Source organism: Rhinopithecus bieti, unplaced genomic scaffold (genome assembly GCF_001698545.2).
Source record: "Rhinopithecus bieti isolate Rb0 unplaced genomic scaffold, ASM169854v2 scaffold_65646, whole genome shotgun sequence".
Classification (NCBI taxonomy): Eukaryota; Metazoa; Chordata; class Mammalia; order Primates; family Cercopithecidae; genus Rhinopithecus; species Rhinopithecus bieti.
The window spans coordinates 493,173-509,830 of NW_016825020.1; the positions used below are offsets into that span (position 1 = coordinate 493,173).

Genomic DNA, 16,658 nt, shown 5'->3' on the forward strand with positions numbered 1-16,658 from the left:
AAAAAAAAAAAAAAAAAAAAAAAATACTATCATGAGGGCTGGGCGAGGTGGCTTACACCTGTAATCCTAGCACTTTGGGAGGCCAAGGCGGGCAGATTGCCTGAGCTCAGGAGTTCAAAACCAGCCTGGGCAACACGGTAAAACCCTGTCTCTACTAAAATACAAAAAAAGTTAGCAAGGCATGGTGGCATGCATCTGTATTCCCAGGTACTTGGGAGGCTGAGGCAGGAGAATTGCTTGAACCCTGGAGGTGGAGGTTGCAGTGAGCCGAGTTCGCGCCACTGCACTTCACACTCCATCCTGGGTGACAGAGCGAGATTCCGTCTCTAAAAAAGAAAATAATAATTAAAAAAATACAATCATATTGTATTTTTAAATAATTGCTCATTGCGGGGGCTGTCCTATACATTGCAGGAAGGATTAATAGTATCCCTGGCCTCTGTCTATGAAACACCCCTTTTCCTCCCAATTTGTGACAACCAAAAATGTCCCTTGACAGTTGCCACATATCCCATGTGTGTGTGGCAGGGGTGGTGGGTAAAATTGCCCCTAGTTGGGAACAACTGATCAGAAGGTTAAATTCTAAAATGTAGAATTGCTGGGTCAAATTGTACTAGTGTTTTACACTTTTAGGTTGATGTGGGGAAACAGAGAATCTCATATATTGTTTGTGAGAGTTTAGGCAGCGTATTTCTAACCTCCTTCCTTACTGTGTTTTCTTCTACCACGTCGTTTTAATGGGTGCATGGAAATATACTCGTAATTTCAACATCCATCCTGTGGCTGGACACAGCAGTTGTGTCTGACTGTGATGAATGTCTGCATACTAAATGTGGAACTGCTTGCAAGACTTTGACCTTGGGAATATTATTTTATCTGAGCCTTACTTCTTCATCTGTAAATTGGGGATAATCGTAGTTCTATCTCATGGATTTACAGTGGGGATTAGATTCCATGAATGCATGTAAAGTTCTTAACACAGAATTAGTCACTAATCCCGATGATAGTAAATAAATGTTGGCAATATTTCTGTGATTACAATGATTTCTATTAGTGGTAAACCAGTTCCGGTGGTTGAGAGTTCTTCTTTGACTACAGTGTCACCTGCACCGAGGTTTGTATTTTTTTAATGCTTGGCTTTGCTCTCCCTCCGAGCCTTGATTCACGCTGTCCCTCTGGCCTGTCTTTTCCTCACAGATCCTGTTCTCGAACATTGAAGACATCCTGGAAGTTCATAAGGATTTCTTAGCCGCCTTGGAGTATTGTTTACACCCGGAACCACAGTCTCAGCATGAACTTGGGAACGTTTTCTTAAAATTCGTGAGTACCATGCCACTGCCCCTGGTGGACTCTAGCTTTTGAGAAGTGGGCTTCTCCCTGGGTCCCTGCCCCAACCCCTTTCACCAGCTTCCTCTGTAGGTCTGTCTGGGAGACGGGGTAGCAAGTTGGGCAGGTGGGCCCAGTCTGCATCCCCGGAACTATGGGAGGTGGGTCAGGCCCAGCAGACTGTGGGCATTTTTAGTGACTCTCCTTTCCCTCAGTTTCACATAGAGGGTGGGCCCTCACTGAATGCATGTGTCCTGGAGTCCTGTGACCTCCTGGCCTGGCGGGGCCCCTCTGCCACAGTGACCATCAGAGGTAGCTAGTGGCCAAGACTTGGCATCAGACAGACCTGGGTTTGAGCAGCTCAGGTACCCACTGGCCAGTAAGGGTGTCTGATCCTTGGGTACCCCATTGGGCTGTTGTTCAGAGAGGCTGACGCTTGTTGCAGTAGCCTCTCTCTTCCTGCAGGATTACTAACGCATTTGGAATTGTGGGTGGTAGGCTGGAAGAAGGAAGGCAACTGCTTTTCCATAGCCTCTTTTTCTGTACTACCTGGGACCCCCCTCACAGATAGAAGAACTAGCCTCACGGGCACGAGATGTGAGCCAAACTCCTTTGCCTCTCTGAGCCTCTATTTCCTCCTGTGATTGCGAAGTAGGGATAGTTCCGCCTACCTCCCAGGGTTGATGGCAAGACTCAGAGGTAAAGCAATAGGATAGAGAGCCTAGAGCAGAGCTTCTCAGCTGGGGCGATTCTGGCCCCCAGGGGACATTGGACAATGTCCAGACACATTTTTGGTTGTCCCAGCTCTGGGGTGCTACTGGTTTCTAGTAGGTAGAGGCCAGGGATGCCACCAAACATCCTATAATGCACAGGACAGCCCCTACAACAGAGAATCATCTGACCTCAAATATCCATGGTGCCGAGGTGGAGAAACTTTGGTGTATCAGCACTCGGTCACTGTTCAGACTGTCATCACCATCATGATCATGATCATCATCACTAACTCACTTCTCCAGGGGATCACATCTGAGTGACCAGAGCCTAAGATGATGGAGCTGTGTGACTCTGCCCTCAGAGGGCAGTGGGGGGCAAGTCTCATGTGCTATCAGGCGTGCAGAGTACCCCAGGATGCAGTCATTCAGCCAAGGGCCAGCCACTCTCTATGTGAAAGTGAGGGCAAGGAGAGCTTCTGGCCAGGCTGCTGAGCGACTCATGAACTGTGGTCCTCTCAGCAAGTTGACTGAACTTGTCTGTACCTCAGTTTCCTTTTACCCTTAAATGGGGTATAAATCCGTGACATTGTGAGGATTAAGCGAGATAATACAAGGAGCCTGCTTGGTGCAGCACCTGGCACAGTAAGTGCTCAGTAAAGGTCGACGTTATCTTCCTGTTCACATAGCAGATGCTCCTCCATCTTTGGAACTGGACAAATAAGAGCACAGTGGGGCGCAGGTGGGCTGGGTGCTAGCGGAGGGCATTGGGCAGAGGAGGGACGTGGTCCACTTTGGGTTGCAGGGACCCTTTGGCTGCTGTGAGGGGGAGCAGGTGTGGAGGGAGAGCTGGAAGCAAGGAGACATCTAAGAGGTTACCCTGCCAAGTGAGGTGACAGTGCCTCGGACCAGCATGGTAGCAGTGGAGGTGGTGAGAAGGGGCAGGTGGCCACAGTGGTTCAGTAAAGGTGTTTGAATAGGAAAATGAAAAGAATGGGAGGGACAGTCTTCCCTTCGGGTTCAGAGGAGACAGGAAGTGCTTTTTTCTCTGGAGCCAACAGCCAACGTTCAAATCCCTGTTCTACTGCTCGCCAGCCCAGTGACCTTGGGCGAGTCCTTTCACCTCTCAGGGCCTCAGTCTCCAACTCTGTAAAATGGGGGTAATGACAATACCTGCTGCAGGGGGCTGTCATGAGGATGAATGACCTGACTCAGCACCGAGCTAATGCCGCGTGTCAGCTGTGGGTGTTATTCCGGCCTGCTTCCTGGAAGGCATGGCCTTGGGGCTGGCTGTGACGTGATGATCTGAGCTTGGGCAGGATTGTCTGTACTTAGCAAAAGTGGGAGAAAGGATCCTCAAGGTGCACTATCCAGTTTGCCAAAAGCCCCGGCCCTCCTCAGGCCTTTTGGCTTCTCTGCCTGAGTCCCAGAGGCTGTGGGGAAGTGGGTTTAACTCGCTTGTCAGAGAGGAGCCCTGGACCTTGAGGACACAGTGGGGCTATTCTTACCTCTCTCTGTAGGATTCCTGACTTGCTCAGAGATACAGCAGAGGGCTGGGGGGCTAGGGGTGGGAAGTTCAGTGTGCATGAAGCAACCTCTTTTCCATGTCCTCTCTTCTGCTACCTGGGACCCTCCTCATGTAGCCTCATCAAACTAGGTACCTGGTGAAGGCCGCACTTGCCATCAGAGTCATGACATGTGGAGGGTGGACATTTAGGCCTTTGTGGGAGGATGTTCTGGGCTGGGTTCTTGCTGGTGTCCTCCCTAGGCCTGGGAGATCAAGCATTCTAGAGCCCAGCTGCCCGACTTTGCATCCTAGCTCTGCTACTTCCTTGCTCTGTGATCCTGGGAGAATGACCTTACCTCTCTGTGCCTCAGTTTTCTCATCTGTAAAGTGGGTATCACAAAACTCACCTTCTAGGGCGGTTGAGAGAATGAATGACGTTGGTAGAGCCTGGCACATCATAAGTGCCCAGGAATTGTTTCTCACTTGGGTTATGTGCACATCTGTTCATGTGATCCAGCGCTTTCTGGAACCTCCCAGTCTTCTCTGGAGTGTGACTTTGTGCAGGGTCCCCAGGCCTGGGATCACTGGACCCCATTCCAGGTGATTTATCATGAGCCCCCCTGCACCTCAGCGGGGCTCCTGTCCTTCCAGCCTCACAAAGCTGCTATGATGCCCAGGTGCAAGGATGCATGTAGGAGGCTTTGACAGAGATGAAGTATTTTGGAGATTGGTTCTCCCCTGAGCCACCAGAGAGAAACATCAGTCAGGTCTCTTCAGCCCCCGTCCCGGCACCCTCCAAAGGTTCCTGCGTCATTGGAATAAAATCCCCACACTCCGCCATGCCCTGTCCATTCCTTGGAACTCACTCCCCTGGCTCCAGCCACACAGGTCTCCTCGCTGTCCCAGAATAGGGAGCCCATTCCTGCCCCAGGCCACTACCTCTACTGGACCAGTTCCCTCAGACATCCCTGCGGCTCTCTCCCTCCTTGCCTTGAAAGCTTTTCAGAAATGCCGTCTTCTCCGCGAAGGCCTCCATGCCCTTCTGTTTAAGTTGCTGCACTCCTGTCCTTCCCTGCCCCTCCCCTGCTCTTGTCATTCTCAACAGAACGGTCCGCATCGCCCTTTGACACATCGGATCTTTTGCTCCTTTTTGCTTATTGTCTGCTCTCCCTAGAATGTAAACAACACGAGGACAGGGACTCTGTCATGCTCGCTGTTCTGTCTGCATCAGAAAGATTCCAGCCCCTTAGCCGGGCATGGTGATGTGTGCCTGTGGTTCTAGGTACTTGGGAGGCTGAGGTGGGAGGATTACTTGAGCCCAAGAGGTTGAGACTGCAGTGAGTTGAGATCAAGCCACTGCACTCCAGCCTGGGTGACAGGGTAAGACATTGTCTGAAAACAAACAAAACAAAACAAAACAAAAAAAATCCAGCCCTGAGCTCACTTGTCCTCTGGACATGCGAGCAAACTGAGAGAAAGGTTAAGCTCAAGGTCACAACTGTGCCAGCCGCAGAAGTGGGCTTTCGACCTTCCTAAGGGCTAAGCCAGGGTTCCTCAGTTCATTAGCTTACGTGCTAAGTTTGGAATTTCAGCTATATCTGAGTATCCTTTGTAGTATTACTTGTTTAATGCTTTAAAAAATTGATTCACTTAACACAACTTCAATAAACTTATTTAAAAAGAGAAGTTTGCATCATCATTGAAAATAGAAAATGAGTGCTGTAAATAGAAGGTAATTGTCAAAATAAGTGCGGTAGAAACCAAGCGGTGTTACCGCATTCTTTCTAGAAACTATTAACTGCTTGAGCCTCTCAGCCTGAGGCTGGTTACATCACACCAGCTAAGACCCTCCTTGAGCTAACCGGACCTATTGAAAAAGGAGCCAGCGTTCTCAGTGTGTGATCCAGTGTTTTAATTTAAAATCATCTTTTTAATTAAAAATTAAAATCATCACGCCTCTTCCTGCCTGCTCACGGAGGACAGGCTGAGTCAGTCTGTCTCAGGAGTTTTGAAGGCCGCCCCTCTGTATGTTGGGTTTCTGGAAGCTGGCGATTTGCACACAGGTGGCCTCTTGGAAGCAGCTAAAGGAGAGGTTGCGGAGACTCCACCCCAGCTGCTGATAGTCCCATCTGGAAAGAACTCTGGAACTAGGATAGCTCTTCAGATTACGCACAATTGTAGCAAGTGGGCAAGGCCTTTGCACCCTCATTGCCTGGTGGGCTGTCCTCAGGAGTGGGTGTACCACTGCAGACAGGCAGCCCTCTTAGGCTGAAGGCAACTCCAGGGAAGGGCCTTAGCTAAGGGTCGTTGTCAGCCCCCACTCCCAGCACCTGGGGTAAGGGGCATCTCTCTCTCTCCGTGACAGGCATTTGAGGAGTGCACCATGGCATCCACTGCAACCCCAAAGGAAAAGCAGGTCTCAATTTTTCCTTTCCACTCTCCTTCCCCGGCTTGTTTACTCCATTTACTCCCTGCCTGGAAACATTTTCCCATGGCCATGGCAGCATCTGGGCTGGTGAGATGCTAATTGGGAACAGAGCTCTGCAGACAGGCTCTCCAGGAGAGGAAGGGGCCCTGGCCCACAGTCCAGCCCACTAGTGCCACCTAACTGAACAGATGGAGGAAGAGTCCCTAACCCCTGTTCCCCAAAACCCAACCAGTAACTACTGAGTTTATCATAAACTAGCACTGAGTGGACATTTTCTTTGCACTGGGTCCTGTTCTCTGTGCCTTACAGATATGCATTCATTAAAACTTCACAACAGTCTCTAAAGGTGGTTACTATTATTGTACCCATTTTACAGATGAGGAAACCAAGGCCCAGAGAGATTAAGTTATAAAGCAAACTTACCGAGCTAGGAAGCATCAGAGCCAGGATTTGAGCTGACACATTCAGGCTGTAGAGTCTGTGGTTTTCACTGTCTTATGTGATAAGGTCTCCTGAAATACATACTAAGCATCTCCTGTGTGCCAGGCACTGCACTAGACCCTGGGGATGCTGTACTAAATAAGACAGACTTGCTCCCTGCTGCCACACTGCTCGTAGGTGGGTGAAACAGAGGGTAATTTAACTGGTTAGGTCATTTCAGATGCCAGTGCAGACTGTGAAGAACGTAAAATGCAGATGTGGTGAAGAGTGACTCTGCCTGAGGTTGCTTTCAATCAGGAGGTCAGGGCCAGGGCTGCCACATTTAGCAAATGAAAACAAAGGACACCCAGGGAAATTGGAATTTCAGGTAAACATCAAGTAATTTTTTTAATGGAAGCATATCTTATGGAATATTTGAGACATACTAAAAAAAAAAACATGTATCTGAAATGAACATTCACCTGGGTGTCCTGGGTTTTATTTTGTATCTGGCAACCCAAGGGTGGGATGGCCTTTCTGAGGTGGTGAAATGGGATGATTTTGGGGAGGGTGATCTGGACTGAGGGGAGAAAGGGCGGAAGCCCTGAGCTAGGAGCAAGCTTAGCTCATTTGAGAGAAGAAGGGAGACCAGTGTGACCAGAGCAGAGTGAGTGATGGAGAGAGTTTGAGGGTGTCATAGTGGGGGCAGGACAGATCCTGTAGGGCTTTGCGTGCCAAGGTAAGGACCATAGATCTTATTCTGAGGCAGTGGAAGCCACTGCAGGTTTTAAGCACAGGAGTAGTGTGGTCTGATTTATGTTTTAACCCCTCTCTCTCCGCAGCTGTGTGGATGGGTAAATAAGTTGAGGAGACTGTTGAAAAATTGAGACCTGACTCTCACTTCTCTTCTCCCCGTTGGAGGATATGTTTGCATGGGCCAGCTCCTTCCCTTTTCTGGGTCTCAGTCTTGCTGGCTGTGAAATGAGTGGTTTGGAGCTGATGGTCCCTGTGGAACCACTGTCACCTGGGTATCGTGGACAGCAGCTGCCACCTCTCACAATCCTTGAGCCCTTCCTGGGGGTGAGCTCCCCTCCCCTGGCTGTCTCCAGCTGGCAGCTGTCCCCTTCTCCCCCTTCTCACCCCAAACCCACAGCCACATGTTGCGCACCCACTATATCTGTGTATGCACAACTATTTGTCCGTTTCTTCCTGGCAAAGCAATCAGAGCCCCATGTGGGGCCCCTAGGAGGAAATGGAACACTTGGACTCTGAGCTGTCAAGAGCAGCGTTTCCATATTTGCAGAGTCTCAGGCCTGAGATGCAGCTGGGGTCAGGCTGGATGAAAGGACACGGGTGTGATTGAACTGGGCACGGTGCTGCAGAGGGGATGTTGTCCTTTGCTAAATTTAACTTCTCCAAGCCTCAAGCCCTGGGCCCCTGCCCTTCCCACAGGCTGAAGGAGAGGAAAACACTGCAGACTGTGTTGTAGAGGGGGCTCAGGGGATGAGGAATGACAAACCAGTGGTGAGCTTGTTACTTACTCCCTCTCCCGCACCTGTGGCAGACATAGCTAATCAATCACAGCATTCTGCCTCTGGGCTTCCTGTGGGACCCCAGAATCCTCCTCACTAGTGTTCAGTGACTGGGGTTGGCATGTGGGAAGAAACCAATTTGTCCCTGCTTTCTGGCCCAATCCCTTGCCTTCATCTCTGTGGAGATGGACAGAGAGTCCCTGTCACCTCACTAAGATTTGGGTCTATGTATTTCATTTTCTCCCTTTCAGAGTGTGCACATATCAAAACTGTCTTTGCTGTACGTGACAGAAACACCAATTCAGATAGGCTTAAACAAATCAAGGACTTTACTGATGCATGTCAGTGAAATTGTTCAGGAGTGTAGGTCAGCTTCAGACATAGCTAGATCCAGGACTCCGTATGATGATTTCAGGACCAGGTCTTTCTCTGATCTCAGGCTCTGCTTTTATCTGTGCGGTGCTGATTTCACTCTTGGAGAATGGGAGAGGCTTATGGGGTGCGTGCCTCGCATGGTGGCAGGGGTTCAATAGCAGCTCAAAGAGAGTTTCTCTTCCCAGTGATTCTAGCACGAGTCCTTGCGGACTCTCGCGGCCCAGCTTGGGTCACATGGCCACTGTTATTAGGACGGGGAACTCTGATTGGTTTTGCCTGGGTCATGTGCTCACTTGTGGTTCCTGGGGTGGGGTGGAACCAGCTTGGGAAGAAGCACGGAGCTGGTCTGAGGGGCCTTTGGCCTCTCTTGGTTCCTCCTTCTGTTTTCTTGCTTTCATTCATCAAATAGTCATGATACCTGCTCTCTGCCAGTGGCTGCTGACCCCATTGACATCACAGCAGTGACCTCAACAGATGCAAACGCTGTCCCCATGGAGCTGACAGTCCCAGGAGATTCAGGGGAGAAGGACAGTGCACAAATGAGAAGTAAAACATCCTGGGGTCAGGGACCAACATAATTCCCAAAATCTGCCTGGGACCCTCCCAAGGCTTTCCCTAAACCCACAAGTCTATCCGCTACCACCTTCCTCCTGACTCTGCCTGTCTTTTTTTTTTTTTTTTTTTGCTGTCAAAACCTTCCCACCTACCGCCCTACCCTGTCACAGACCAGTTCAATGAAAAAGATAATGAATTTTCTGAAACAATCATGCTGGTGATAATAACAACAACATTAATAAGCAATAATGATACTAGTTAATATTTAGTGAACACTGACTATGCACCGTTGCAAGCACTGTAATATAAATTCACCTGCCAATCCCCACAACACCATTATGGTAATGATATCATTGTTGTCCGTACTTTATAGATGAGAATGCAGAGGCCAAGAAATGTTACTTGTCTTGACCAAGAGCTAGTGACCAGGAGACTTGGGCTATGAACCTAGATGGTCTGGCTGCAGAACTTCTCCTTGGCACTTACAAGGTTGATGCTGATAGTGGTTGGTGAGAGTGGTCATGGGGGCTTTTAACGTCGGTGCAGGTCTTCTCTGCAGGAGCAGGTTTCCAGACAGGCCAGTTCCTGTCACCTACAACAAAATAGTTGTTCTCTTCCTCTTCCTCTTCCTCTTCCCTGCAGCCTGCATCACCACAGTCTGCAGCTGAAACCCTGATTCCAGATGTGCCCAGCAGACCCTACTCACAAGGTTTTACCTATGGCTGGGTGATCCCCTGCAGCCCAGATGCCTCCTCACCCAGCCCTTTTGGCCTTGATGGCCCCTTAGGCTCATTTGAGACAAATGGAAGTAGAAAAAGGTCTGCTTGGGCAGTGTTGGGGGTGCTGGGGGTCCCCTCTTCTCCTTCCTTGCCTTGTGGTTGTGTGTGTCTTTGTGTGTGTGTGTTGGCATCTCAGTGGACTGCAGATATTTGATGAGTGAATTGTGCTTTGTGACTCAGTGCATGTGTCCGTGTGCATGCTGACGTCGGTGGTGGTGTTTGGAGCCTGTAGCTTGCGTGCTGTGATGCTTGAGGTCATTGGGTGGTTTCTTGGAGTATGCATCAAGATTGTTTGTCTTGTGGTATGTGTGTGTATATGGAGGTGCACTGTGGGTCATTGTAACATGATTTGTCTGATATTTTCCCCCATTGATCCATGTTTATTGAGTATGTTTATGTTTGTAGTAATACTTGTAGAGTACTTTGAAGTATTGTACGGTGCTTATTGTGTGCCAGACACCGTTCTACTCATTTCACATATTAGTTAATCCTCCAGCAGCGTAAGTGTTGAAGGTCAGTTATGATGTTCGTTTTGCAGATGAGGAAACCAAGGCCTAGGGAGGTAAAGCACTTGCCCAAGGTCACCCTCTACTTAGGGAACGTGGAACTGGGTTTCTGGAGTCACTCTGTGCCCTTCAGTATTCTGATGCAGTACCCTTGGGATGCAACTTAGTCCAGATTTGTGGCTTGAGATTTGTACCCTGGGTATTTGCCTCCCACTCCCAACCCTACCCTGTGCCATGACCTTGAGCTGATGTTGTCACTGGGGTTAAGGGAGTTTGAGTCCTGGTTCTGCCACTGCACTAGCGGCGAGACCCTGGGGAAGCAACTTTTCCTTGTTTTTTTCATGGCTATGTGGGTTTCTTACAGTAGTTGCCATGTAAGGCTGTCGTGGGGAATGAGTAAGTTAACCCCCATTCCAGGAGAGCAGCATGCAGCTTGTACTGTGTGCTGGGCAGTCTGTGCTACGTGCTGGGTGTGCATTTTGTGTTAGCCATCAGCACTGACCTGGGTACTTTGTGGCTCGGAGTGTCTGCTCAGACGATGCACAGGGAGCCCCCAGAGTGAGCTGGAGTGGGCTGGGGATGCCCGTTCATTCTAAACCCATCCTCCCTTCTCTTTGGTTTCCTATTTCCTGCAGCCTCCCATCGGAAGGCCATCTGGGGGCTTGTTTAGAAACAAGATGAGCTGCTTGCTGTGTGGACCCACCTCTTCCTTCCTTAGCTTGTTCGGGTCTCCTGCACACTCCCACCCCTAGCCCAGGGTTGAGGCCTTGCAACCCTTCCTCCTCCAGTGACCTCACCCACGGCATTCTTGCTTAGGGTTTGGCGGGTTCCGTGAACCATTTGGAACCAAGAATGCTCATTTGAGAGCTTCCTGCTAAGAAGGCTCCTGTCTCTTCCAGTTCCGGAAACCCTGACTGATGGTTCTGGAACTGGTGACCCACAGGTGACCTTTAGGCTGGAAAGAGTCCATCTTTGGGCTCAGGGGTGTCTGGAGGTCAACAGAGCTAGCCCCCAGCCATAACAAGTCTGACTTAAGGACTTTTATTAATTCTACCTTACAGATGAGGAAACTGAGGCACTGGGAAGTCAGGTAACCTGCCCAGGTTCACAGGAAATACAGAGCCATGGTGCAAGCCCAGGCCACTCTTCTTGAGTCTATGCTCTTGACCCCCAAGCCACACTGCTTCCCAAAAGGTTATTCAGGCTCCTGGGTGCAGACCTGGGGCAAGAGTGGAGACTGGGAAGCTGGTAGTGAGTGAAGCCGCTCTACCCGAGATTCCTCTTGCTGTAGCCTCTCCTGGGTCAGGGGAGCCCTTTCCCACTACCCTGCCAGCCCAGCGGTAGGCACATGTCAGGGAACCTGCCTTCTACCATGACCTGCCTCCCACAGGCTCTGTCCTTGTCTTGCAGAAGGACAAATTCTGCGTGTACGAGGAGTATTGCAGCAATCATGAGAAAGCGCTGAGGCTGCTGGTGGAGCTGAACAAGATCCCCACCGTGCGCGCCTTCCTTTTGGTAAGTTGACCCGTCAGCCCTGGTGCTCCCTTGCACTCGGCCTCAGCCTTGGGCATCTGGGCACAAGGGGACTTCATGCTGCCCCATGGTGCCAAATCCCTTCCTTGGCTGGGGTGATCTCCTGCCTAAAGCAGGGATCGCCAAGCCTTTTCCATAAAGGGCCAGCTGGGGAATATTTTTGGCTCTGCATACCGTACAGTTCCTGTCACCACGACTCAGCCCATGCTGTTGTAGCATGAAAACAGCCATAGAGAATGTGTAGAGGAGTGGGTGTGGCTGTGTGGCAATAAAACTTTATTTACAGAAACAAGCAGAGGGCTGTATTAGGGTTGACTTTGCCCATTCCTGGTCTAAAGTAAGGGTTCTAATAAAAATGGCAGCAAGAGTAGTAATTATTAATACTATTGTCATTATTACGATGATTATTATTAGGATTACTAGTATTTTTAGGATTATTTAATTATAAGTGAAAGAAAATCCAATTAAAACTGGCTTAAGCGGCCAGGTGCGGTGGCTCACGCCTGTAATCCCAGCACTTTGGGAGGCCGAGGTGGGTGGATCACTTGAGACCAGGAGTTCAAGACCAGCCTGGCCAACGTGGTGAAACCCTGTCTCTGCTAAAAATACAAAAAAAATTAGCTGGACATGGTGGCACATGCCTCTAGTCCCAGCTGTTCAGGAGGCTGAGGCAGGAGAATTGCTTGAACCTGAGAGGCAGAGATTGCAGTGAGCTGAGATTGTACCACTGTAGTCCAGCCTGGGAGACAGAGCGAGATTTTGTCTCAAAAAAACAAAAAACAAAACCTCAAAAACTGGCTGAAGCAAAACAACAAACAACACCACCAGCACAAACTGAGGGATTCACTTTTCTGGGACGTTTAAGACCTGAGAGGGCTACAGACATGGCAGAGTCTGGGTGTTCAAATGATGTCATCAGGAATGTGTGTCGCTTGACTCTCCTTTTCTCTGCTGTGGCTTCATTCCAAGGCAGGCTCTCCCCAAGTGGTAACAGGGTGGTCCCCAACAGCTCCAGGCTTATACCTTTGATAGCTGAGCAGCTCCAGGATAGCTGAGAGAACTTCCCTTTCCCTATAGTAACAGCAGAAATCCTAGGTCTGATGCTCATTGGCTAAAAACCTCATCCCTGAACCAATTGCTGTAGACAGAGTAATTGGTGGTGGTGTTCTGATTGGTCACTTCTGGAGATGGAGGATGGGGTCAGGTCTATCCATACAGTAGAGCCTAAGGGTAGAGTGGATCCCTAAAGCAGTTGGTTTGCATTTGTGGGAATACAGGTAAGTTGGGAATGGATGTTAGGAAAAACTGTAGACATCCATGATGGTGTTCCCTACACTTGTAGAGAGCCTCGCTTATGTATAAAACGGATTCTTATTTGTGACCTCCTTTGAGCCTTTCAAACCACTATCTGTTGCGTATGAGTCAAGATAAACATTTGTCTGCTTTGTAGACATCTCAAAGGACAGTGCTTTAAACAAGGTGGACTCTTACTTCTCCCTCTTGTTAACAGTGTGAGTGCAGACTGTCTGGGGCTGGTATAGTGGCTCCAGTGTCAGGGGCTAAGGCCCTAGGGTATGGTGCTCATTGACCTGGTCTCAGATGACCTTTGACTACATCCCAATTCCGGGTGGTGGGGTGGAGGGAGGGCGGGAAGGAGAGCATACCCTTCTCATTTTCAGGGCGCCACAGGAAGCTGCACACATCTCCTCCCCTCACGTCCCATCGGCCGGCACTCAGCCACATGGCCACCCCTAGATCCAAGGAAGGCTGGGAAATATAGGCTTTATTCTGGGCAGCCATGTGCCCAGCTAGAAATGTGATTGCTGTGGAAGAAGAATACATTAGGGGACACTGCATAGCCTTTGTCACAGGTGATTTTGATGACTTCACAATATTAAGTGACTTTCTAGGGGTCCATCCTAGAAAAGTGGTTGAGCTTATCCTGGGTTTCAGTCCCAGTCTTTCACCTCTGAATCCCTTCTCATTTGGTCACAGGCATCTCTTCCCCCATACAGTTTGTTCTCCCAACAGCACACACCGAATTCAGCACATAAAAGTAGAACAATAAGCTAACATAACATACAGAGTGTGAACCACATTCCTACAGTGCTAAACTATAAAATAATATTCCTAATTGCACTTTTCCTTCACGCACAGTCTCCAACAAAGTGTTTCCAGAATTTCGATTCCAAATGTATGTTTCCTTCACAAGTGAGTTCATGTTGCTTGGCCCAGCTCCAGTGAACATCTGAGGAAGGGCAAATTGGCGGACTGATTTACTGATTTCCATCTTTCTCCCAAGTGAATTAAGCTTTCAGCGCTGTTGCTTTTCATAGCCAGTATCTACATCTTCACATTTCTGTGTTTGCACTTATATTCATAAAATAGTCTGGGCAGAATGCAAAGACGAAGTCACGTTAGTGCAAACCCCACATGGACAGAAATGGCCATGTCTGCAGTGACCTGTCGACTTGCAGGCAGCACTACCCTGCGACAGTCCCTGCTGCCCAGGCTCTGGGCTCCCTGGCTGAGGGTCCCACCCTCTGAGGGTATTCCCTCAGGTTCAGCTGGGTCCTGGGAAGCAGAAATATGTGGGAAGGGTGTGGGAAGGGAAGGGAAGGGCTGAATTTTCTTTCTCTTTCTTCCTTGCCCTGCCCTGCCCTGCCCTGCCCTCCCCTTCCCTTCCCTTCCCTTCCTTCTTTCCTTTTTTTCCTTTCTTTCCCCCTCCCTCCCTCCCTCCCTCTCTCAAGCAGTCTTTCTGGTGGGTCACACTGCCCTGTTCCTAGCAGCAGCTGGGTGGGCCGGGCTGGGCAGGGGAGGATGCGTGGGGTGCCAGCACATGTGCCATCTGTCTCCCTCCTTGCTGGCGTCTCCCAGCTTTTGGCCACCTGCAGAAGAGCTGTCTTGAGTCTGTTATGGGACATTAAGGCTTTGGGAACAGACAGAATCTGGTTTTCCATCCACGTTGTGCTGGGCACCAGCTGAGTGATGGAGACTGGTGGAGCAGTGGCTTTATTTTTCTCTGCCTCAGTTTTCTTGTGTGTAAAATGGGGATGATTTTTCATTTACTCATCCAACAACTTACTAAGCACTTATCATGTGGTAGGGATCATTCTAAGGCCTAAAGATCCGACAGTGAACAAGGCAAGAAAAGTCCCTGTTCTCATAGAGTGGCTATTCTAGTTGGGGGAACTTCAATGATAATGTGATGTTAAATTCTCTGGAGGATGTAAAATAAGGGTGACAGGATGTTTTGAGGGAGTTAGGGTGGTGGCTGCCGTTTTAGATTGGTCTTTGGGAAAACTGCATCTTACGTAACATGTAAGCAGAGATGTGGATGAAGTGAAGGAGAGAGAGAGAGGCAGAGGCTATGTAGCATTTCAGAGGGATAGACGACCTGCATGTGCAAAGGCCCTGAGGTAGGATTGTGTTTGAGGAATTGCAAGAAAGCCAAGGGAGACCAGAATGAAGGTCATAAGAGAAAAAGCAGGAGGAGATGAGGTCAGAGAGATTGAAAGAAGCCAGATGATGAAGGAGCATCTAGTCAATGGAAAGAGTCTGACATTTTTTGTTTTGTTTTGTTTTTGTTTTTTGAGATAGGATCTCACTGCATCACCCAGGCTGGAGTGCAATGGCACCATCATGGCCCACTGCAGCCTTAACATCCTAGACTCAAGCCATCCTCCCATCTTAGCTTCCTGAGAAGCTGGGACTATAGTGTGCACCACCATGCCCAGCTAATTTTTAAATTTTTTTTTGTGGAGTTGGGGTCTTGCTATGTTACCCAGGCTGGTGTTGAACTCCTGGGCTAAAGTGATCCTCCTGCTTTGGCTTCCCCAAAGTGCTGGGAGTACACTCCCAGGTGTGAGTCACTCTGCCCAGTCCAAGTATGAGATTTTAAAAAAGCTTTTTAATTAAAGTGTAGCATCCATGCAGTAAGTGCACCTCCAGGGTGACGAATGCTTACATATGTCTATAGCATGGAACCACCAAGTTCGAAGAACATTCCCATCACTCCAGAAGGTTCCCTCTTGCCCCTTTCCAGTCATGGCCCCCAGACCTCCAGAATCCCTCTGCTAGTTTCTCTTACCAAAGCTTAGTTTTGCCTATTCTAACATCATCTGTGAACGGCATCATTCAGGATACGGTGTGTGTGGCCGCTTTTGTGCAGCATGATGTCTGTGGGATTGCTCTGTGGGATCCCTTCATGTTGGAGCTCATGGCATTGCCTTAGAGAATGTTCCGTTTTAGGCCGGGCACGGTGGCTCAAGCCTGTAATCCCAGCACTTTGGGAGGCCGAGACGGGCGGATCACGAGGTCAGGAGATCGAGACCATCCTGGCTAACACGGTGAAACCCCGTCTCTACTAAAATACAAAACTAGCCGGGCGAGGTGGCGGGCGCCTGTAGTCCCAGCTACTCGGGAGGCTGAGGCAGGAGAATGGCGTGAACCCGGGAGGCGGAGCTTGCAGTGAGCTGAGATCCGGCCACTGTACTCCAGCCCGGGCGACAGAGTGAGACTCCACCTCAAAAAAAAAAAAAAAAAAGAGAATGTTCTGTTTTATTCTCAGTGGGTTGGGAAGCCGTGGGAGGGTTTTGAGCAGAGGCATGACTGGAGCTAATTTGCATGGTAAAAGGCCCCCCCGTCAGTATCTGGGTAGAAGTGCAGGTCCAGGCCGGGCACGGTGGCTCAAGCCTGTAATCCCAGCACTTTGGGAGGCCGATACGGGTGGATCACGAGGTCAGGAGATCGAGACCATCCTGGCTAACACTGTGAAACCCCGTCTCTACTAAAAAATACAAAAAAAAAAACTAGCCGGACGAGGTGGCGGGCGCCTGTAGTCCCAGCTACTCGGGAGGCTGAGGCAGGAGGATGGCGTGAACCCGGGAGGCGGAGCTTGCAGTGAGCTGAGATCCGGCCACTGCACTCCAGCCCCGGCGACAGAGTGAGACTCCGTCTCAAAAAAAAGAAAAAAAAAAAAAAAGAA

At 49.6% G+C, this 16,658-nt stretch overlaps 1 protein-coding gene across 1 annotated transcript in view; it reads left to right on the top strand.

Annotated features, from left to right (window-relative positions):
- The window catches only part of PREX1 (phosphatidylinositol-3,4,5-trisphosphate dependent Rac exchange factor 1), a 213,473-nt gene that overhangs the window by 86,344 nt on the left and 110,471 nt on the right, over nt 1-16,658 (top strand). The window contains 2 exon segments of the mRNA XM_017862768.1: nt 1,198-1,320; nt 11,549-11,653. The gene's annotated coding sequence lies outside the window, so the exon portion shown is untranslated.